Source organism: Cinclus cinclus, chromosome 7, assembly GCF_963662255.1.
Source record: "Cinclus cinclus chromosome 7, bCinCin1.1, whole genome shotgun sequence".
NCBI lineage: Eukaryota > Metazoa > Chordata > Aves > Passeriformes > Cinclidae > Cinclus > Cinclus cinclus.
The window spans coordinates 19,079,851-19,102,838 of record NC_085052.1 but is presented as its reverse complement, the minus strand read 5'-3'; positions in this window follow the sequence as shown (position 1 = coordinate 19,102,838).

Below are 22,988 nucleotides of genomic sequence, written 5' to 3'. Positions count from 1 at the left end.
GGAGCAGAGTTTGTATTTCTTAGTGCTCTGTGATTGTGCTTTCACAGTGCCTCAGAGTGAAGGTGCATGATGAAGTACATACCTCTGTCGTGTGTGTTTCTGCATGACAATAATGTGCATGCACACATGCACTGGAACATACAGGCACACACCCTCTAGGCTGCGGGGCGTGTAGGAGAGGGTGTGTGTGTGTGTGTGTGTGTGTGTGTGTGTGTGTGTGTGTGAATGCTATTTAAATAAAAAAGAAAGGAAGTGAATCAGGGTCGTTTCCATTTTAATTGTAAAACAGATAAGCACTAAACACTTTGAAAAAGTAAATGACTTGAGAATAATTACTATCTATTACTCTGCGTCCCAGGGGGGCAGTTGGAGGAGCCCAGATGGCTACAAAAATGGGATTTAGCAGAAAATTGAAGACATTATTCACCGTAACACATTATCAATTACCTTCATATCAATTACAATAACCTTACATTAGAAGAAGGGCCAGGAGACTATCTTCAGCCCCCAGCCTGAATAGTAATTGCACTACCCCTATGGATGGTGTGTGAGAGAGAGAGTGTGTGTGTGTATATGTGTGTGTGTTTGTGTGTGTGTGTGTGTGTTTGTGTGTGTGTGTGTGTGTGTGTTACAGGGCGGGGGGCACCACAGGGTTTTGGCAGCTCCAGCTGCTGGGAAGAGAAGGGGACGGGATAATAGCCACTCAAAATAGTTTTTCCTTCTCTCTCTACAGTCACCTCATGGAAGGTTTTCTTCTGTCCTGTTTGTGTGGTCTGATAGCTCGAAGGGCAGCTGATGTGGTGCCTTCCAAGAAATTCTGCTTGGCTTGCCATTTGGGAAGTTCAGAGTCTCTGTGCAGAGACTATTGTTTCGCACCAGTGTCCTCTACTTTCCTCTTCCCCCTCTCAGCCATTCCAGCCAAGCTGCTCACTTTGTTAATAGGGACTCATATGCAATCTGATGTTCTTTTCTGTAGGATCTGCCTTTCTTGGTATAGCAATCTGTGCAGGAGGTGGGAACTGCTCCCTCTGCCAGACCCAGATGGGGCAGCAGCTCATGTTCCCTGTAAACACTCACAGACAGATCACACAAGACCTTCTATGGGATATGGAGATGAACCAACCAAAAACAATTTTAAAAAGTCTCTCCCTTTTCCAGAGATGCTGGAAGTTGTCTCGGGGAGGAGCAGTACCAAGACTATTCAGCAGGCTGGTAGCATGAGAGTAGCTCTGTGGACATCTTGTTGCCTGTGGTTGTCTCTTGTTGCCAGCTGGGATAGCTCTTGGAGCTGGTGGTAAGTCAGTGCTTCTGACTGTAGCTGGCTCATGCTTCTGGCTTGCCATAATGCCATTCTGAAATTCCATCTCCTGGGTCAGGGCTTGATCCAACTCACCCAAGTATTTACACATGCAACACCCACAGCTAGCTGTCATGGTCCCATTCTCTGCTGCAATCCAAACAGGTTTCTCTGCCATTGTGTCCTGGCCTGTGCACAAATGTGTGTGTAAAATAAGGATTTAAACACATCAGGGCACTTATGAGTTAAACTGCTGGTGACACTCCCTCTAGCCTCCCCCCTTTCCCAAATATGCAGTGGAGTGTCCAGTGGGTTAGTGCAGAGAGGACTAATTGCTATTAAAAGGCTTTAATCTGGGAGATTAGTGTTGGCTCCAGGCAGTGTTTGCACACGAAGGAGATGTTTCCGATGAGATGAACTAGAATTTGTCCCTGCTGTTTTGTTGATAGAAAATCATCTTCCCCTTGGTTTTTTCTCTTTATCTCTATCTTTCTTGCTTTCTTGCTCTCTCTGATCATTTGCTTTTTCCTCTTCCTTGAAGTTAAGCTGAGAGCTTTATTATATTTTGGAGTGGCAGTCCTGTTTGACCTTTGGGGTTGGTTGTCTTTGCACATATGTACAGACATGCATGTGTATGCAGTCACAGAGATGTGACTGGACTTCACTCATTCAGGGTCCTGCAGGAAATCAATCCCGATCAAGAGAAGTAATGATAAATATATTTTCCCCTTGTTTGCTGTTAAGCCTCTTGTGGGTCAAAGAGGGGCTTGCAGAATCCTTCCTATAACATGAGTCAGCCCTGTCTCCTTCTCCTGGGCAAAGGCTTGATCCAGAGACCATCAAGAAAAGGGTGTTGCAGAACTGAAAATCTTAAAGCTCCCCTCAGAAGTAATTAGTGGGAGGTAATTAAACTATTACATATGGGAAGGTATGGAGTATTACTGGACCTCTGGCATGACCCAGGAAATGTCACTACTGACTTTGATGAACACTGGATGAAGCTCAGTGGAAATTAACCTGATAACATGCCAGATGTGTCCAGAGAGCCTTTCCATGAAGGAGACACATTTGACCTGGGAGCACAGAAATCTTTGTGCTATACTTGCTGAAGGATCCAAAAGCAGAGGTGCTTGCTCTGAATTTACTGTTGTCAGAAATCCGTGAGTATCTCTTAGATCTGACTATACAGACTCACAATCCCTGCTGCCCCTAGGGTAGAGCTGGAATTTTCACAGCATCTTCAGGAAGTTAAGTGCCAACTCCCTTTGAAAAGCACAGTGGAAAAAATACTGCTTATATGTAACTCTAGTGGAAGGGTCTTTGAAAAGGAACTAAAGAGAAGGATATGTAAAAACTCATCAGAAAAGGAAGACTTGGGCAGAACCACAATGTTGCATGGTCCTTCTGGCCTAGAGAGTGACCAGACAGAGGCTAGGCAAGAGGAATGTTCAGAAAGAAAGAGAGCCCTCAAATCAATGAGGCCACGAATCAAGGGGACAGTTGGGTTAGGGGAAGAAAATTGGTTCAGGATCTTGGTCATTCAAAGAGGTCAAGACTTTCCAAGGAGGTAGTGCTTTGCAAAGTGTTATACATCATTCTTTTGTTTACTGTCTGAACACCATGGGCTTTGCTCTTTTGGAGGATGCTGCCAGAACCTTCCATGAGAGTGCTGTCATTATTTCACCACAAGTAGGTATTTTGAGGAGGTATAAGTGAGAGACTGGGAGAAGAGAGGGGGAAATTAAGTCACCGTTGTATCCCTGGGGGCTGTTTGGCTCTCCAAAGGCAGTTTTGAAGCCTGTTGCTTGGCAAAGTGGTGTGGTGGTGTGTTGCTCCTTTGGGTTTTTAGAAGCATTTGAATCGGGTATCAAGTGTCACAGCGTGGGTCCTCTTAGGATAGCTTTGGAGTGGGCTGAAATTTTGTATAAATGTACTTATTTCTCTCTCTTTCTCCCTGCCCCTGCCCAAAAATCCAAACTGTTGCTGTTAGCCAGCAGGAAGGCAGACCTACTGCTCATGTAAATTGCTTTAGTTCTGTTTGCCCTTGTTCCCTCAAGTTTGCAGATGATGTTGGTGTAACTAGCATAAGGATCTGGCCTCTAGCATGTGTTTGTCCCATCTGCTGTCCAGCATGTTAATTTTCATGGAAGACACAAACTTGCACGGACTGTGATTTTAAGGAGGGGCCCTTTTTCTTTTCATGAGCCAACTGCAAAGCCTCAGGGGCCAGATTCTGAAAGGCACTCAATGCCAAGATCTGGAGGGACTGGGAACTCAGGTCCTGGCAATTTCTAGCTTGTGGTCCAGTATTTTTACCATAGGGAAAGAAACAAGTGTTAGGCATTTGTGTAAAAGTAGTGAAGATACAGCCTTATTTTCAGTAGCAACATTCTTGGGAGAAAGGGCCACACTTGCAAAAAAAGGTCTCAGTTGACATAGGGCCTGAAAAATCCTTAAGGGGGTTAGAAACAGGGGAAGTGGGAGTATATTTCCACTGCAGTTGACAACCAAAGTAAAAATAATGATTCCTTAAAAAAAAAAAAAAAGGCAGGAAAAAAACAAAGAAGTAACAGGTAGGAGAGAAGGAATTTTTTTCTTTGTCTGATCCTCTTTAGTTCTTCTATTTCAATAAGAACAGAAGTATGTCAGGTGATTCTCAAGTGAGTCTTCCAAGTATTTGATGCTGCAAATGTTTACAAATATTAATAGACAGGCGTCTTAACATGCCCAGTGATCTTGTGTTTTGCATGTAAGATTGGAAAGACATGAGATTTTCTAAATTGTCGGGCATGATTTTTAAAAAAAGAGAAATAAAGAAAGTAAAGTAAAATGGCTAAGCCAAAAATATAAAGTATTTTGAAAGTGTCCCAAATCCAAGAATTTAGAGTCCACCTTGAATATTGTTTATTTTTGCATAGTGTTTGTTAGGATACATTTCTTGACTATTATTGGTCATATGCAAGTGCCTTACTGTGCATTTGGGTGGTAGTGTTAGTAACTCTTGTTTTTATTATATGTTTCGTGAAGTTTCTGAAGCTCTTAGAATCAGGTAAGCATATGACAATATCAGTTGTCCATTCGGTTTGTTGTCTTTTCAATGTTTCTGTGTCCAAGGTGAGCATTAAATCAGAATAAATAGCCTAAGAATTTATTAGAAGCTTAAAAGTCAAAAGGTATTCAGAATCTATTATATGATTAATTATTTTAATGAATTTCAGTGAAACTTCTGGTTTTAGCAGTTATGGCACACCAGCTTTTCAATGGCTTATGTTGGAAATATCACAGATAGGTTTCTGGTCACTTATAAATGCTCATGAAAATGGATCTTTTATTGTATTCACCTCACTGTGTTCATCATGTGATTGGAATCCTGGGGGTCTGCATCCAGGGCAGCTGGAAGGAGTTGGCCCCTTGGTGTTTGGAGAAGTGTTCAGAGCTCTCCACGTATTGAACCTCTTCAACCTTACTGGTAAAATTTCCACTTGACTTCAGAGAACTTTATGTCCCACACCACATCCAGGAGTGCAGGTCCAGTCACGTACATGTCTTGCACAGAAGTGCCCCTCAGGACCATGGGAGGCACATTTTTGGGGAGAAGACTGCACTGATGTGTGGAATAATCATGAGAGATGGTGACTGGTGCAGGATGAGACTGGGGACAAGAGACTTAGAAGGGGCATGGGAGAGATACAGAAAGGACTATTGCATTGGATTCGAAAATAAAGAATACTCTGACTCAGGCATTAGAATTGGAGAGCTCCATGGACACGATGCAGCAGGGAGCTCACTCAGCAGCCAACTAATCCCTTTTCTCCAAGCTGCAGCCAACCAAGGGTGTAGCTGCCTCTTCTAGCTTACCAGTGGCCTTAAAAATTTTAAGGAAACCTAAATTAAACCTGGCCCCTGATGGGTGTTCTGTCTTCCCAAATCCAATTAGCCAATCGTGACTTTTCACTTAGCTGCAGTGACTTTAATTGGATCAAAATAACAAAGGAAGGATAGAAAATTACAGGAATTTACTTAGCATGCAGGGTGGAGCCTTGCAGCAAGGATCATCATGATCTCTAGCACTGTAGAGGTGGTAGAGTTCATCAGAAGTGTAAAAACTCCATGAACAGTCCACAATAATAAATATGAAGTTTTTTCATCTTCTTATAAGCTGCAAGTATCCATATGGAACACTGTAATAGGGTGCGGTGGTCCAGCCTGCTATTCTCCTGTGTGTGTACTCTAGCCAGCAAAATTTAGCTGCATGTAAACCTCCTTTGCACTTAGTGGTGTGAAAGGGCTTTTGGACAAGTGAAAGGCCTGTGAATGAAAGGCCTCCAAGTCTCTAAAGCTGAGCACAAGCTTAGAGCTATGCAGAACTGAGTCCTTTGAACAGCAGAATTATTTTTTTTTTTTGACTGCCATTCAAGGGTGCAGAGGCTGTAGTAAAACACAGAAGCTCCAAAATGTGCATTCCTGTCATGTTACTGGGCCTGCAGTAGAACAACCAGATGAACTTTAAAATCCAGATTCCAGGGTATCAAGACAACGACAATGCATTAGCACCAGCACAAGACGTGGCACTGACAGAGATGATCTAGCAGTGCTACTAATAAGAGCTAAACCTCTTCTGAACAGATGTGTCATTGGCTTACTCACAGGGATGTGGGAAACAGGAGACATGGCTGCCATGTCCAACATGTTTTGAGCATAATTTGGAACAAGATTTTGGAGATCAAAACATACATTAAAAGATGACAGCTTAGTGATTTCTCTTTTCTTCTGCATTTTACTGGTCAGGGTTGGTGCTCACCAGTGTATGATGAATACAGTGCCAAGCAAAACTTAGAAAAACCATGAGGAAAACAGTGACTTTTCCTGCTTTCTATGCAGCTTAAGGGACCTCTGTTCTTCCAGAGCAGACTGCATCATGTGGGCCACACTCCATGCATGCTGATGCTACTTCATGTCCAAAGGATGCCTTGCAGCCTCAGTGAATGTTGACCTGGATTTAACTGACATAACAGGGATCAGATTTTTGCCCACTGGGAGCTGTCAATGAATGCAGAGTGTGACGTAGTGCTTATCTAGCATGCACACGAGGGACCCTGCTGCAAATCAGGAATGACTTCACTAAATTCAGTGGAGCTGAACAACCATAAATGAGCAGAATGAGGCCCACGCATTATCCCAGGCTAGCATGCTATCTTTAGCAGGCCCTAATGAATTCAGCTGCAGCTTGTAGTCATTAATTCCAGTGGAAGGAGCAGCTCACCATTACATGACCTAGGATTTCAAGAGTTTGCTATTAATGCACTGGGTTGCTGTCCTAATGCAGAGCCCTTCATGGCTCCAGGAGTGGGGGAGACACAAATTACCCTGGACTCAGCCAAAAAATCTTGCTAAGGCTCTTCCAGCACCTTCCAGCACAAGTAAGAAGGGAGGAAATGCTGGGGTAATAGATGGCACACAGGGCCCAGAAATTGTTTATGATGCAAATATGTTTAAAAGTACTGCCTTTCCTCCTCTGGGAAAAGGAGCTTAAAATTGAAGTCTAATGATAACAAATGATTGTTAATGAGTTGTCTAAACATAATAGATGGAAAGAATTAAAAGCCTAGAATAAACAGGGTTTCATTAAAGAACAATAAAGAAACAACACAAATTTCATATTTTAGAATAAATGGGTCCTTGAGGTCTCACTGGGAGTGGAGGGCACTGAGGTGGATGCATGGGCTGGGAAGCTGAGTCCTCTCCTGCCTGGATGCACTCCCTGGACCCAGAGCTCTGGTGCCGGGGCAGTGCTCACTGGCAGGAGCAGCTTTGAGGTGGCTGCCAAGGGCTTCCTTTCTCCCCAGCCTGTGCACATGCCTGACCTGCAGCAGATGAGGAATCCCACCAGCAGTCCTCAGGTGTTTGAAAGCAGGCACTTGCTCAAGTGTCCTGCTTAAGCACCTCTCAGCACCTGTCAGCACTCTGAGATGGAGAGGAAGACAGGTTTTGCTCAGAGGTGTTTACAGCCAGGAGCTGGCTAACCCTGGGACTGGAAGCCTCCGTGACCTCAATTTAGGCAGTCCATGTAGCCCTTCTCTAAAGTGCCAAATATTGGTTCCAGGGTCCACAGAACTCCCTGGGGAATTTGAGCAGCTCCTAAGTGAGTCTGCAAAAGTTATAGAGAAAGGCAAGTTCAAACCAAATGTATAACAATCTATGGATTGTCTTTTAGGCCCTTCAGAGACAGATACCTTTTTTTTAGGAGCACACAGATGAAATTAAAGTTGAAAATCAGTTCTCTAGAAAAGTGTGCTACTGAGAATGTGAAATTCTGCGGCGATTTCACAAATGGTTCATCGGAGTGTTAGATGCCAAGAGCACACACCATATTTCATCTCAGTGTGTGGCAGATGGCATATTGTGGTGAGATTTTAGACCAAGATTTTATTAAGGACATGTGAAGAAATGATCAATAATACCTTGGTGGGTTTGTTTCCAAGACTGTCTGCATTTGGCATGGTGACATTATTATTGTTATTTGTGTGTGGTGGAAAACTTTTAAATTTCAAAGTTGTTTTCAGACTTTAGAACAGATCTCTAGTTCAGGCTTCATTTTAAATCATCCCCTGGACAGGAACTGTATTCTGCAAGCCCAGTTTAGACTCTGGGAGTCTTACTTAGCTTTTACAGTTTTTCATTAAAAGGAAATGGGGGGCAATATACAAAAACTGAAATGAAATGGCAAAAAACACATCAGGATTTCCTCAGGAAACATTGCCTTTACTATTAATTTATTTAAAAGGCCCCTTTTTCTCTAAGAATTAAGAAAAAAAAAATCTCAAGACTCCTCCCCCCAACCCCACATTTTCTGTTTGTTGACTTGGAGATCTTGTTTGTATTTCAGGAAGGATTGCATGTTCAGCAGAGTGTACATGAGAGCAGGAGTTTTTGCTGTGGTGATGTGTCTGTGTTTTGGAGTGTGTCCATGTCCAAGTGTAATGCACTTGTCTTTACTGATATGCTTTACGATGGTGGATTGCAGATCTGACAGGCTCTCTCTATATGTTTGTAAAGCTGCAAAGGACTCAGCACTAGAAGAGCCCAGTCTTGACAAAAACTCTGGAACAACCCAAAATTTTATCTGGGGCTGGATCCTGCCTTTATTCATGGTAATCTGTACTTCACCTGGTGACTGGTTTACTGGGAGCACTCATGAACTGTGCCACACAAGTGCATGATGAACCAGGTTTGAAAAAATACTGGTAATCTTGTAATCCAGGCAAGAATTAGTGCTGTGCAGTTAGAGCTCAGCACTGTTTCCTAGTTGTAAAAGGGCTCTCTCATGACAAAGTATCTTTCCTTTTTTTTGAATAAAAATATGAACTTTGTTTTTGAAATATGCCATTTGGAAGTTTCTGTTAAAACTGGAAAATTATCAAGTTTTCAATATGGGTTTAGGAATATGTTTTTAGAATTACCTAGAAAAGGATCCTACCTCCTCTTTTCAAACCAAAGAAAATTAAGATTACAAATAAAATTAGATTTTGCATAGGAACAAGAATGTTGCTAGCATTTTTATTAATATGAATTAGCATTAGTATTATTGGTGTTACCCTCTTGTTAGTAGTATTATTAAATGCATCTTCTTGTGTGCTTAGGCTTAATGTAGCATAGTCTGCTTTTCTGAAGACATTTGGCCCTACAGCTGGGCATGTGAGAATTTGGGGTCCCGCTGTACCTGTGACATTGTCAGTGTTAAACACATCTGTGCAAAGGCATTGAAATTGTTGGATGAATTTCTGGCTATATTTGCATTGAACTCTGTACGTGACTGTGTGGGGACACATCCATGTGAATACATTGCAAATCCTTCAGAGAGGAGATCTGGAAGCTCGAAGTCCTGCTCCTTGGCAGCTGCTGCAGTTTCCAGCACAGTGAGAGAAGAAGGAAACCTTCCAAATTCTTCTTGTGCAATTGGATGACATAACAATGCAGGCTGGAGGTTCATATCTAAGCCCCTCGGAACCAAGGTATTCTAGAGAAAAACTTAAACCAAATGGATCCAGTTCCACAAACAGCTCAATTTTGATAAAACTTAGTTTGTTTAAATGAAATTATAAGCAAACATTCTGACTGGCTCTAGTGAGGAGTATCACAAGTGGCAGTTTGAGACGTGATCTGGGGATTCTGATGCACCCCATGATTTCATACACAGGAGTGTATTAATCCCCCTGGACATCTGTGCTTATTGAGCTTTCATCCACAGCAGTGTGTCTTGCTGGCTGAGCAGTGTCACACCTCAGGGGTCTGCACCGGGTGGACTTGATGCTGCTGTGTGGTGTTTAAAGCAGAGTTGGTGCAAGCAGTGTTGGTTTAATGGCTGGTGTGCAGGTCTGGGAGAATCACAGAACTGCAGAATGGTTGAGGTGGGAAGGGACCTCTGGAGGTCATCTTATCCAGGTCCCCTGCTCAGGCAGGGCCACCCAGAGCCAGTTGCCCAGGATCCCTGCTGGTCTCCCTGGCTGTGGTTGCAACTACAAGGAAAGTTAAAAGGCTCAGTTAGGCAGCACGGGCCCCGTCAGTAAATCATTGTGCAGTTCAGGCTGGTTTTTCCCCTACTGGAGTCCATAGAGAATCAGACAGACTGTGCTGAGCTGGTCCCATCTGCACCCAACCTGGACAGCAGCTTTATCTTGCCTTGTAAAACTGCAGAGCTCTGTGACAAAAGAGTTAATCTCTGCCTTTGTTTCTCTTCCTCTCTCTCTTCTCTCTTGCAGCCGACTGAAAGGCAAGATGAGAGCAGATCCATCAGTGTCAGCTGCTTTCAGCACATCAGCACTTTTGGGGGGTTTATTGGGGACTAGTCTATCAGCAGTGCTTCCAAACTGCAACCATGCTGCAGACATGCCCCTCCTCCTGCACGGCAGCCAGGCTGCCTGGGGATGCAACGCCAGGAGCCCGGTGCCAGAGGCCAGGGGCTGGTTGATAAATGACTGCATGAGGCATCTCCATGGCTAGCGAAGTCCAGAGGGTCGGCCAGAGCCAGGCTTCTGGGGAGGCAGCAATGAAACCATATTAATTTCTGGGCGTGCGTCCATGTGTGTCTGTGTGTCTGTACTGTCTGAAATAATACACTTGACACAAACACACATGCATCACTTCCAACACACAGAGTAACACGGGAGAGGGCTGAAAGGGAGAAAGCAATCTGATTGACAGGTTAATGAAGCAGTTCATAATAGCAATGGATATTATAACCTTAGAAACAGCTTGTAAATACCCAGTTGCTTTACATGTATAAACATACTCCCATGCTCAGGTCTGTGTATATACATTTGCCTATTTATGAAATATATATGCATATGTAAAAGGTGCAGGAATGTGAAATCAATGCTCTGAAGCGAAACCAAAGAATAAATAGAAGCTGGATAAAATTAAGCTTCATTAGCCTAGCAGCCATATACATCCCCTGCCTTTTATTTTACTCCTAGGGCTGGAAGACTTCCAAAGCAGTGGAGAGACTTAGAAGCATGCATATGACTGACTTGCACTCCTAAGCCCTCTTGGAATGCTTGAAAACTCCACCTTTGTGGGGTTTGTTTAATTGGTGGGGGTTTTTTTCTCATTTTTTTTGTTTTGTTTTGTGGGGTTTAGGGGGGATGTGTAGGTGTGTGATTGTTTGTTTGTTTCCTTGCTTGCCTGGGTTTTTATTTGTGTTTGTTTTGTTATTTTGTTTTTAATCCCAGTGTCTTGGGAAGGGCAAGCCCATCCACACAAAGCTGGGAAATTCTGTTAGCATGAGGAGAGTGGAGTTTGAACCCATATCTAATCCAGGTGTTTGACTAATTCCTCATCATTTTGGTACATCACCCTTTGAAAAGCTAGATGTATCTTTCACCAGGCAGATATTTGGATGTCATTGTTTGCTTCTGTATTGTATATATCCGTGTGAATTTCTCAATGTATTCTGGACTGGGGCAATGACTTACACAACAATCATTTCTCTCTCTTGTGGGACCTATTAGCAAATATAAATGGCTACATACTGAGCTCTTGTGGATGGGCAACAACCCTGGGAGCTGAAAAAGCAAGTTCAGCATGACTAAGGACCTTTAGTTTTTCATTTCATGACTCTGCTTTTACTTGTAAGCCTCAATTTTACAGTAAGATAATTCCCCTAGGTTCTTTTCGTAGGTCCTCTTAGAGAAAAACAGGAGAAGATTAGAAGATTTCTCATACCTACAAAGAAGTGCTAGACTTGCCAGTTCCCAGCACTCTTTCTAAGGATCATGACCCAAACCTACGCAATGGAAAGTTGATTTTATCACACTAAAGTTTAGCTCAGACTTCAACTCCTGTGAAAATCCTCAGCAAATTCCCATCTAAGACTATGCAGGTTAGTTCCTGGCCTCAAGTCTTCTTTTGCCCAATACTCTCTTCCCTGATGGAAATTCCAAGATAAAAGCACTTAAGAGGTGGGATATGTGCAGAGATTGCTGGTGTGGTGTGGCACCATGCAAGGAGCATAGATACACATGCAATGTGCAAAAAACCATGCCTACAAGTCTCTAGCCACACATGCTTGTGCTTTTGCTACTGCAGCAAGGGATCCTTTTATTTATATGGCAACTTGCACTGTCTTGATCTCTCTCTTGACCACAGCTCTTGATGAGCTTGTGATCTGAGCTCACAGGTAAAACAGTCAAGCCAAGTATTTCTGTGTTAATCTCACAGCTGTGGAACAGATGTACCTTGTCCCTGAACATGTGCAAAGCTGAAGACAGAGCTGGGAATGAGACTCACATGTCCAGCATGGTAAGCTCATTATTTCTGTTTGTCTAGACTGGTCAGTTTTGCTAAAGCAACACTGGCTGAACATTTGCACAGAAGCAAATAGGTTTATATCTTAGTTTCTAGGAGTATCATAGCTCTGTAACTGGGAATCCTCTGGGTTTGGGTGCAGTTTGAACCCCTGTCTAAGAATACTGTTCTGCCTAGCAACCCCAGATCTTCCTTAAGCTCCCTTTTCCTCTACACCCTAGAGTTAGTGTCTGCAGTTGCTCTCCACAAGCATTTTTGGCCCTTAACTGTAAAATAGAGGAGAGCAAGTTGACTTAAGGATGAGTCGAGATGAGGGATTAGAGAAGTTGGGAGAATTAGTGTCCTTGCATCAGGGATTTGCCCTTAATTCACCACTGGGGAGGACTGTCGGGTTTGAGCAGACTGATGCTGCTCATGCAATTCTCTTCCCCTACCCCAGAGACCAGAGAGTGGCTGGGTGTTGGAAGGCAGTTGGTGCCAACTTCCTGTGGGTGCAATAGGTTAAGGAATGGGAGCCGGCAAGGTCTCCCTGTCTTTGGTGGTGAGGAGGAGCAGGCTATGCATGACAGTCTTCTACCACCCAGGCCAGCCAGCCAGATCTGCGAGGCCTTCCCAATCAGCACAGCAAGCTCAGCTTTGCTGCTGTCAGCACTGCTGAGAGCAGAGGCTGAGGATGGGTGAATCCAAATATCCGGATTGCATGGATATTGCCTGGAAGCATTCCACCATATCCGTGTGACTGCCTTTGCGTGATATTCATACTCATCAGAAAATTAATTATTCCATTCAGCAGGCTCTGTGAGCTGGGAGGATTACCTCTCCGTACCTGGAGTTCCTCCTGGGGGTGGGAGAGGGCTGTGAGTGAGAGAGAGAGAGAGAGCTTGTCTGTCTGCATGCCTGCATATCACAACAACACGGTATGTTGTGGACACAGATATGTACAGACAGCAAGAAATTGTACCTGACTGCAGGTACAGGGAAGGAATTGCAGAAATAATTGCAGAAATAAGGAAGATGCCTTGCTTTGTGTGTCTGTGAAAGAGAGTGCCTCTGGGGATGCTGAGGGGCTTTGCATACCAGAAAGAGAAGTATTTTCTTCCAGGTAGGTGAGCTGTGTACAGGTAGCAGAGGGTGCAGGGCCTGGGTAGATGGCAATGCCTAGTCTTCACCTTTATTTATGTGAGGGACATATGCATGGCCAGACTATGTCATGCTTTTTAGATCTACCTTCAGAATATGATATGTGATACATGTTTAATACAAGCCTAAACCTGCCCATGGTTTCCTGTGTACTTATGCTTATAACAGGAAAAAGCTCATGTGTACACAATGATTGTTGAAAAACTGCACATGTGGTGGAAAAACTGGTGTCAGCTGACAACACATTAGTACCTGTGATTTTGACTATGGCCCTCCCAAACACAGCTCCAGTTCTTGTCTCCCTTGTAGTACAGCTGATCAACCCCATGTACCTCAGAGGGTAAATTGTATCAGCAAGTAAGCAGAATCAGGTCTTGTGATATTTAAAAAGAGAAGCTTTGCGCCTCAGTTTGAAAGCTTTCCTGCAATCCTTCAAGTAACAGGATGTTTCTTCCCTTGTGGGGTAGTATGGTCTGTATATGCACATGAGTTTGGGTTTTCCAGCTGCAGCAGCAAGGAGTGATCTTTCCTGGAAAGCAAAATTGCTTTATTAAGGCTTGGCTTTGAGAGCGCCCTGATTGGCTCTGCTAAGCAGCACAGCGCGGAGTTTCAAGCTCGGGGTATTCTTGGAAATTTGTGTTATTAATTGAAAGCTTATTAATGGCAAACACAGGATGACATTTTACATGGTTTAGTTATGTTCTGTGAGTCATTGGTACAATGCAGTCTCAGCCACAAGGCAAGGAATCTCCTGCCGTAACAGATAACAGGGGAGCAATAACAGCTCAGCTCCCACTAACTGGTCCTGAGGTGACAGCCACGAACCTTACAAATGTCTGATCATCTCTCTCAGGAGAGGAGGTCACCTCCATCTCTGAGGTGGTCACTCATCCTGGGGTTAAGGGAAATCTCAGAGGAGAGCACACTTAGTCATTGAGGTTATAAGCACTAGTTTGTTACCAGTGGGCTTCAGAGTTTTGGCCTCTCTAGATCTCTGGAATTGCCCTTAAAAGGTAAAAAGACCCCAAAGTGAGGGCACCACTGACATCACACTGCAAGTCAGTAGTGCCATCTCTAGAACAGGATATGTGATGTTGTTCTAGATGATTAAACTTTGTTGTACTGAACTGTGGCTGGGTTCTCTGGAATAATGCTTGAGTCCCATTATGTCATATTTGAGATGTGGGTCAAATCTGGTTTATAGGGCAATAGGAAAAGCATTTGTCTTTGGAAGGGATTTGAATATTGCTTCTAATAGCCTGTAAAAAAAGTCAGTTTCCTCTGCCCAGCTTCATAAGATGGTCAATGCCGTATACCATAGAATTATAGAATATCCCAAGTTGGCTTTGCTTATGTTGCTGAGGCTCCTCAAGAAAGCAATTGTCATAAGCTCCACTTTGGTCCTCAGAAGAGCAGGTGAGAGTTTTCCAAAGCTTGGCCTTGGGTTGGCAAATTGACCGTCTGGGACAGAAGAAGCAAGGGAGGATATGGTGGGAAGCCACCACCCTCTGGGTCTGTGGAAGTAGCAATACAGGCCCCCCTTCACAAAGGACAATTCAGTTGCGGGTGCCAAATGGATTGTTCCTTGTTTGGGACAGCTTCTAGAGCTAAGCATCTGTGCAGAGTGAGGAGGGAAACTTCCCTTGAGGATCCGTTAGGTCTATAGATCTGTGGGACGTGTGTTACCCATACCCAGGTGCAGCAGCACTCTGCAGCTACAGCTCCATCACTGACTGGAGCTGGGTGCAAACAAAGTCTTCTCTGCACTGCTGAGAGTGAGAGCAGTACAGGGGAATAAAAACAGCAGAGCTCCTCTCTACTGCCTTATCCAGCAGCAGAATTATTTCGAGAACTGCACTGTAGGCACTGGGAGGAGATTATAGGCCAAGCACTTAAACTCTTCCACCCACCCTGGTTAGCAAGAGCCCCACAGCTGTGGATTTTCTGATGCCAGCAAATAAACCGGATGGAGACAGGCCAAGCTGGGATGGAAAGCATAGTGTGCCTTCCTGTCTTAATAGGCTTCTGAAAGATGAAGCTGAAAAGAGCCTTCAGTTGCAAAGTTCCCTGTGTTCAGGTAATGGGAAACAGGACCTAGTCTTTTCTGTGGGACTTCAGATGGAGCCTGTTGGGATCTCCTCTAACACCACAGAATGAAGGGAAGGTGGGACATTTCCAGGCTTCATTGGAGAGAAGAATCCTGATCTATAGCTGCAAGGAGCAGTGGGTTTGGGAAGAAAAATCTAGCAGTCATAGTGAGAGATATCATAGACCATATTCATGCTAGAGTGTATCACTGCAGTTGCCTGTTCTGGTTAGCAGGTTGCAGGAAGATAAAGCCCACCCAGTCTGCACAGGAGACTGATGGGTCAGTGCTTCTGATCAACACATGCTGCTTTTGCAAGGGGCCAGACCTGGCTATTCCTCCAGCACTTCATGTCTGTGATTTGTTCTCTGAGTGATGGCAAGGCCTACAACTCAGATTAAACTATCTTTGTGCTAAGTGCTTTATGTTCAAGTCTAATGAGATTCAGGTCCAAAAGAAGCTTTTCCCCATTAACAGATTTCTCCTATTAACAGAACATCAATTTATGGATGGGCTATCTCAAAAGGCTAAGAGGAAACCACAATGCTTAATTTCGCCAGCTATTCAGGGTCCCCAGACTCCTGCTCTCTTTGAAACTCAAGGTAAAGCAACCTACCCTTGTTTGTACATCTCTGTTGATCATTTAGGCACCCCAAGTTTGGTGCCTCCAAACAATGATTGAGCTGAGTAACTCATGGATCTCTTGCCCTAGGACTTTGTATGTATAGGATTGCTTGGAATCATACATGGAGTCCATTATCAGTGCTGAGAATTTAACTTGGTCCTGGTGTTATACCTTAGTTCCACAACTGGCATTCCTCCCAACAGTCTAGGGTGGAATTTTTCAAAAGGTAGCAGCAAGTATGTTCAGCACTAGAATATGCCTACTGCATGCTTTGAGTTTAGGGTATTCCAGTTTTACTATGAGATCAGTCTCTCACCACCAGGAAACACAATCTGCAGGAGCCTTTCTCAAAATAAAGGGTTGAACCTCAGTTCAGTGCCTCTTCAAGCTAGGCCAAGCTGCTCACAAGTCTGTTTTGGAAGGGATTACTGAACATACCCCTCAGTGTGCTGGAAAATCACCCCTGCTGGTAACAGGTACTGTCCAGACAGATTACAATTGTGTTTATGGGGTTCAGTGTGGAGGGGTGGATACAGGACATCCCTGCCAGGCTGTTTATGGCTGTAGGGGAGCGTGCCCTTTCTAGGTGTGATCCTCACCTCCACCATTTGTCCTTCTTCCTCTCTTCTGCCATCCCTGAAGCAGCCTGGATTGGTTATAGCCCACATGTTACAGTGGCCAACCTGTAAAGAGAGAGCCAGAAAAAGTTAATGTGGAGTTCTGGTCTACTCCCAGGATGCATTTGGGCTGCAGCCCATAATGATATGTATAATTGCAAAGGCCTGCCAAAAAAAGCAGGCTGGATTTAATTGAGTCAACACACTGCTATTAATAATAAAATGGCAGAGACTTTGCTATTAATCACTCGTGCTGGCTTTATCACAGGCAGTCTCGGCTATCTGGCTACCAAACAAGACCTTTAAAAAAAAATGGTGCAGTGGAAAAGTTACTAGTGGGAATACACCTGCTAACAAAATAAACCTTTTAAACAAAATGTTCCTTGCAGAAGAATGTTCTTTTTGAAGGGGGATCTTATTTGGGAGGCAAACGGGATTATGTCAAATGGCTATGTCCTGCATCAAAGTCCTCTTTTTATAGGAATAGATCACTGGAGGATGCACTTGGCAAATGGTGCATCTTTGGAAAAGGTATGCTTGATAAAGGACTTAGTACAGGGTGGGAATAAAGGGAGAAATGAATCCTCCAAAGAGAAAGGTAATTGCTGCAGGACAGCCCAGAGAGGAATGCATCTGTTACTAGCAAATGAAAAACACCATATCCAGTGAGTGACTGAACAGAAATGGAAATGAAAACTAAATAGTATGCCTGACACCAAAATTGCAGCCCTCCTTGTAGAGGGCTGAATAAACTGTGGTGTATTGAGGTGGATGGCTGGATGTAGAGCTCTGTACCCAAAGTGGGTGCTGCCAACACTGCATATGCAGCACCTCTGAAGGAGGGGCGTCTGGTTTTCTGAGGGATCTTCAAGGCCTAGAAGCACCCTCTTCCCTATGACCTGACTTGGTGTGGAGGAAGGGCTCGAATGGGGCTCCAGTCCTTTCATTTCGCACATGCTCCATATTTGCTTTCATGCCCATGTTCCCTGTGGCCCTGCTGGGGCCAGTCACTGAACTGGTGCCCCAATGCCCGAGTCTGGTACTGTTTCCTCTTGGCAGTGCAGTGCATTTTTAAAAGTTACCCCTACTGAGGTCGTTATGGTAGCAAACATGGAAATTACAATCTTTATGTTCGCTTCTGAGTAGAGCAGCTCATACTGACTATGTCTGGGAAGGCACCGTGTGGCAAAAATGTCTGAAACACAGGAAGAAGGGAATAGGCTTGAAAACCTGATCAGGGAACAGGATGTGTCTGTAGGCAGAACCAAAGGATGTAGAGCAGGTGGAAGAACAAGCAACACAAATACATTATATTGCTTTAAGTCTAAGGTGTTGTGAGACTTAAAAGCATTACTCTTCAAGCAGACAGCTGGAAGGGGAGAATCCCCCGACTTCCACATTTAAGAATGCCAAAGGAATAGATCTTTTCGTCTCTTCCAAGTTTTCCTACAAAAAGGGATACTTTTTCTCTACACCAGTGCAAAAATTTTCTGTGCATCATGCACCAAATAGTCAAGCAAAATAAATGATTTAACAGGCTAAAAGACCTCTTTCTGCTATGAATTAACAAGATCCATAAAGGAATGAAAACATTATCCCTCAATAGGAAAGAGAAAAAATAAAAAAGAAAGGAACAGAAAGAAAAACAGAAAAAAAATTATCCACTTCCTGCTGTTTTCCTTTCCTCCCCATAAAGCGAGTGTCTTATCCTCAGAGAAATTCACTTCATTGTTAGAAATAGCCAAAATTGGCTTGCAACTAGTAAAGATGCCAAGAATTTGCACCTTGCTCTGTGACCTAAAGCAAAAATGACATGAACATTGACAAATTTGACAAGGAAATTTGTGCAAAAAACAACTTCTATTTGGCTAGCCAAGCAGCAAATATGTCGGATGATATGCTTTATTAAGCAATCCATTTTTCAGCAATAGCTGCACCATCTGCAAAGGTTAGTGTGCATCAGGCTTTCCACAGAATTTCATCTGCGTCTGCAGCTAGGTGCAACACACGACCACATTTTTCATGTACATACAATTTTGGATGCAAATAGAATACTTGATGAAAGAGGTGACCTTCCGGACTGACTTCCCCCATGCAGTAAAGTCACAGGCACGGAAGCAGCTGAGAGAAACATATCTCTGCCTGGAGGGAGGCAGGGAGTGGCAGAGAAGAAGGAAGGAAGGGGAAAGTGAGACATAAAAAGAAGAGGGAACTTCCAGAAAAAGTGTTTCCCATAAAAATGGCTTGGCACATTGCATAGCAGAGACTCTGCACTTGTATCAGTCCAAGTGGAATGGAAACTGTTGTATGAGCTGCAGTTTTCTTCTGGTTGGTTTCCATCTCTCCATCTTATCGTTCTTCTCTTGTTATCTTGTGCAGTTCCTGCTACTACACTCTCTAAAGATCATTGTATTTCATTGCTCCCTTTCACAGTTTGCATTCCACACTTGTCATCTCTTAGGGATGGACCATTTACCTTCTTGCACATAGCCCCTGCCTATGGCTGCTGGATCTCCTTCTGAACATCCTTGGATTAACAGGATGTCTTTTCTAAATCCAAGGAGGGGAAGCATTTCTTTCAAGTATTAGTCAGACATACCTATTTCCTGACTGCTTTTGGAGTTTTTTCTTCAAGTCATGATGGTCTTGCCTCTATATTTTCCTACACTATTTTCTAGTGGATGCATATGGCCTTTTATGTCCTGTTTGCCCTACATTAGGTGAAATCAACTCTTCCCTAGTCCCCAGTCTTCTTCCCCAAGTGTATGCTGTACACATGGCTCCCTACGCCTCATTGATGGCTGCTGGTTATAAATTCATGTTCTCAATCCCTACTCCACTTAGCTGAAGTTGGATGCCATCCCAGTGCCTTGCAACTGTCCCTGGTCCAGTGGAAAGTTTAATCTGCCAGTTCATGCCGTGCTGTCCTATGGGGAGACTTCAGTTCAGTGTAGCTCCACACTGCACAGAGAGAAGCTCATTAGCAGGACATGGTAGTGTCTGATGACACTGTGGTCCAAGAAGGCATCATTAGGCACAAAATGTTTCCTGTAGCTCTCTGAGATTTCCTAGTAACTTAAGGAATTCAGACATAGCTACTGTGGGGGCACAGATGAAATGGGGAACAGAGATGTGTTCTCCAAGGGCTGTCTCCCATCTGTGTCTTTTGCAGGAGCAGATATCAGACAAAGCCTTTCGCTCTTTTTTGACTCCTTGGACCCTTGCTGAAAAAGATGCAGAGGGACTGGTTGGGCCTGGCAGGCACACTCTTCCCTTCTTGGCTGCTAAGTGGTGCTAAGTGATGAATGTTAAACTTAACAAGGGGACTTACAGATTTACGTAAGGATTTTACTGCCTGCCAGGTATAAATGATGGAGCAGCTTTGATCTTTAGGGGGATCAGTACTCGGAGTGATTTAAACTAAAGTTAATAAAACTGTTTAAAACTGTACTCTGTAGTCCCACAGGCTGAAGGAGCCCTTGGTCACTTGACTGCTCTAAGTAAAAATTGTTCACATTTATGAGGGAGACCAAATCCCACTGGCGTTAACTGTGTTTCCAGCTGAATAATAAATGGTGTCTTCCAAGAGTCCTGCAAATCCTTCCCTATGTGCACTGCAGGTCCCACAACCTGCTGGAGCCCCCAAGCTGTAATCTACAGATAAAAAAAAAGATAGACCTTTTGTAATTCAGTGGGTTTTTCTCGTCCACTCTCCACTTCATAATCCCTACACCAGATCAGATCCTTTAGCCATTTTGTAGCATGTCACAAGCTATTGTTGCAGCTTTAAAAAATTTTGCCATCAAGTGAAATTCTGGAATTCTAGGTGCATTTTACCTTTGGAATTTGCTGGCTAGCAGTGACAAGTACATGCCATAAACATAATTTCATTTGCTTAATGGGAAACTTTGACACCATGTACCTTTAGAAATTGGACATCAGATTACAGATTTTATGAATGGTCCTGTAGTGTCTTCTTTCACTGCAGTACATCTTAAGAAAGGTGAAAATTATAATTTAAATTATAAAAATTATAAATCTCTGTAAATTACAAAATTATTTATAAAATTTATATAATTGTTAATGGGGGATCTGTTTTCTGTCTCCCAGGAATCACTCACCTCCCACAATAAAATCATGAGTATTTCCATTGGGAATTTCCATAGTGTCCCATGACGAAACGATGCGAGCTGCAGTGGTCAGGATGCTCAGATGTTGGTGCAAACAAGATTTGTTCAAGCTGCACTGATTCAGGTGAAGAAATGACTTTTTTGAAACCATCAGAGAAGTTGATGGGATTTACTGACACCCCTGCATTAGCCCAGCTCATTAGATTTACAAGTGAGAATGAATCCCATGCATTAATTGTGCTCACAGCTATGATGCAAACAGGCCTTCCCTACATGCCAGGGGGTCTACTGTCAACTGGAGTCAGGCTGCCCCTCCACAGACACACACAAATGGAAGTCATCCTGCTATTGCTATAGGGTTTTCTAATTCTCCTGCCATTTCCTAGAAACTCTTTAACAACTACCAGAATGCCTTCTGTCTGCTTGGTAACAAAACAAGTAGCCTTTCATGGCCCTTTCTAGAAACCAGTGATTGGCAGCCACTGAAATTGAATTAGCAGTAGCTCACCACTGGTGGAAAAAAATACTTTTTTGTTTTTTTATTTCAGCCCAGTGCACTGTTAGTGATGAAACTCTGCAGCACAATGATTTGATGGGGCCATGATCTTGGAAAGATACAAAAAGAGATGGGCTGTTTCAGGCAGTTCATGAGGAAATCCTGAATTATAAAGGTACAGGCAGCTCTGGGATGGGATTTGCTCAGTGGGGGAGCCAGCTGGAAACTGCCAGTGCTTGGGAGGAAGTTGCATGAAAATCTTGTTACTTGTACCTTGTTTTATAATTACCTCTTGCAGAGTGTGGGTTTTTTTCTGAATTACAGTCACTGTTGGAGACAGGTTATGGGCTTAGACAGACCACTGGCTGGACAGCCTGGTATTTCCTGCATTCTTACTTGCACAGATCCTCTAATAGCCCTGTTGCGTGGCTTTGTCCTGGTATTGTGTCTCACTGTGAGGATGGTCTGTGTTTGAGATTGTCGGGGGTTTTCTGCAGACAGATTCTAGAGGTATTTTCAGAACCCCCTGATTTGCTCCTCACACTCCTGTAGCATTTTCTAAATTCCCTGGGGGCCGAGGGTCATCTCTCACTTTACGTGGGATAAATTGATAATGACACAATGAAATCGGTCATGATGAAATGCTCCAGTTTTATTGCAGTGGGATGGGATTTTGGATCTGTGTTTCTGTTGTGTTGTCTCAGGAACCATGCTTACACCAGTGGCTTTTTGCCAGAAATTTCCAATGGTATTTTGAAGTCTCCTATTCCATCCTATATCCTGACACTAGATTCATCAAACTGTTCTCAGAGGTTTTCTGTGCGTTTCCAGAGAAGTCCTTCCTGTTGCATCTTGCAGCAACCTGTCTGTTTGCCATGGCCAGATTTTTGTGGGGCCACAACTGTTGTGTTAGAGAATGAGGGAAGTGATAGATCATCTAGTGAGGGCTACCATGGCTAGAATTTGCTCCTCATCCACCTGTCAGTGCAAGAGAGGAAGTAGTTTGGGGAGCATGACTAGATTTGGGGCCATTTTCTTGTGACTCCTATTTCTTTCCTCGTGCCACTGTATCAGACTAAGGGCTAGATCCCAACAGCTTTCTTACACCCTTGAAAAAGATGCTATATGCCCCTTGAAGTGTGTGGAAATTATGCATGTTATACCCTGAGACACTTCTGAACCTGACCCTCTGGTCTCAGCTCATTTCTGCTTCCTGGTATTGTTCCTGTGCTGCAGTGTAAAGTAGAGCACTGTAGTACTCAGATATGATAAATCCATGCTGATTTACCTACTGGACAATTGGGCCCAGGTCAGATAGAGTACAGAGAACCCTCCAACAGAGTTCTTTAAATGGAACCATAAGCAGGTATTTCAGCCTAGTTAGCTGGGCATTCAATTATGGCCTTTGCTACACAGTAAAACCAGTTTTTCCAAAGGGCACCGGTAGCAACCTCTTAAAAAAGGAGTTGTGGCCCCTCCCCAGTGACCTTTCCTTGTCAAATGCTACATGCTGTGATGTTCCTACACAATAGAGAACACTCTGCTCTCTGTGTACTTGGCAAAGGAAGAAATGGCTTTTTTAATCTCATTGCATGAATTATTGGCAAAACGTTTGAAGTGGCTCCAAGATTCCTCTCTGACTGACTTGCATTTTCTCAGGAGATTTGTGTAGTTTGGGAGTTTGGAACCTGTAACTGAATAACTCATAGAAAGCATTTGCTACTTTTTGAAAGGATGCTGTGTCCTTGCATAAAAAAACACTTCATCTGCTGCATCACCATCCCTTAGCAGAGG